The sequence below is a fragment of the Salvia hispanica genome, chromosome 1 (assembly GCF_023119035.1).
Source record: "Salvia hispanica cultivar TCC Black 2014 chromosome 1, UniMelb_Shisp_WGS_1.0, whole genome shotgun sequence".
Classification (NCBI taxonomy): domain Eukaryota; kingdom Viridiplantae; phylum Streptophyta; class Magnoliopsida; order Lamiales; family Lamiaceae; genus Salvia; species Salvia hispanica.
The window spans coordinates 37,527,191-37,528,929 of NC_062965.1; positions in this window are offsets into that span (position 1 = coordinate 37,527,191).

Sequence of the window (1,739 nt, forward strand, 5' to 3'; positions counted from 1 at the left end):
CACGGATCGTACTCCCTTGTCATACTATAGTTGAATCATACTCCCTCCGTTCAAGATAGTTTGTCCCATTTTTCATTTCGGTCCGTCGCGCATAGTTTGTCTCATTTCACTTTTTACCATTTTGGGTAGTTGGCGTCATATTCCACTCCCTTTTATTATAAAACTAATATATAAAAGTAGGTGATGCACTTTTTATTAGCACTAAAAATACCTGCAAGTATACAGGGTAGATCTAGTATAGCTAAAGGTCAGTACTAGGATATCGAACACATGGAATATAATTGTAACTGACTATCATGTACTAAGCGTCATATACTATCTAGAGAGACAAGAGTTTTGGGTTAACTAAGCATAAACAAATAAAATAAAGCAAGTAAATTATGCAAATAGAGGAATTCCAAGAATAGTGGTTTCACAAATATGATTATACAAATTCCAACTACAACACCCTAGCATAGTTTATCTTCGATAGAACGAATCACATAAGTTTTGCCCATGCGGCACAAGCGTAGATTACTAACACTAAGGTTATCAATCCTAGATTTGTAACTCCTAAAAGCTCCTAAGACCCTTGAAAAGTCCTCACTCTCAATTAACAGTGTCGTTTTAAGGGAAGCTAATTGTAGTGTCTACTAAGTGAATCTAACTTGTCAACCTCCTCTCACGATTGTGTAGCAAGTTATATTAAATCTTCATTGAATGTGTCATTCAAACATGAAGTATTACGGAACAACTTAGGGAAGAAACGAAGTAAAAACAAAACGGATATTAAACAGAAAACGAAATTGTATAAATTAATAAAAGTTACTAACACATCCAAAGAAGTCTTATAGTTTAGCTACGTATAGACAACTAGCAAAAACTACAAATTAAAGAACAAAACATAAAGAAAAAGCAAACAAAACTCAATGATGAATTGTTGTGCAATCTTTAGTCTTCTCTTGCCTTGCTCCAATCTCCAAGAATGGTGATGGAATGATGATGGAGGAACTAGGGTTGGAGAATGGAGGGGGGAGCCATGAAGGCTCTCTTTTTGGGGGCTCTGAATTGGTGAATATTATGAATTAAGTTATGGGGTATATATAGGCTTGAAAGGGATTTAAACTTGGTAAAAAGTCTCCTCCAACCAATAACAAAGATGGAATTTTCGTGCCCCGTAGTAGAAGGAAATGATTTGGCTTCACAAGGTAATGTATTTTTTCCTTCTTTAAATTTCCGCATATACTGCATTTGACAGCTTTGCGCGACTGTTGTAGGACGGCCATAACTCTCTCCACAGAACTCCGATTAAGGTGATCTTGATACCAACACGAACCTCTTTCGAAGATGAAGAGAATGACTTATAGAATGCCCTGATCGGACTTCAGGATTGCCAAAAAATTGAGTTTGAATACCGCTGTCGTGCGCCGCGTTTTCCCAGCGGGCCGTTGGACAGCTCAAGAACGCTCTGGAATGGTTGCAGCGACCGGTGCAGCGGGCCGTTGGGTTGTGCTTCAGTTCCAGCTTCCGAACTTTGATATTTTTATGCTCTTTTTTAGCTTTATTTTGCACACTTCTCACAAAACACGTCAAAATACCAAAATAGACAAAATATGCAAATAATAGAGATGGAGGACAAGAATATAACTTTGCCGGAGATATTGTTTTCAAAAATGGCACGGAGTAAAAGAGATGGCATCAACATCAGTAAAATTTTTACCTATATTTCTACTTAAGAGTACTCCCCTCATTTCAAGATA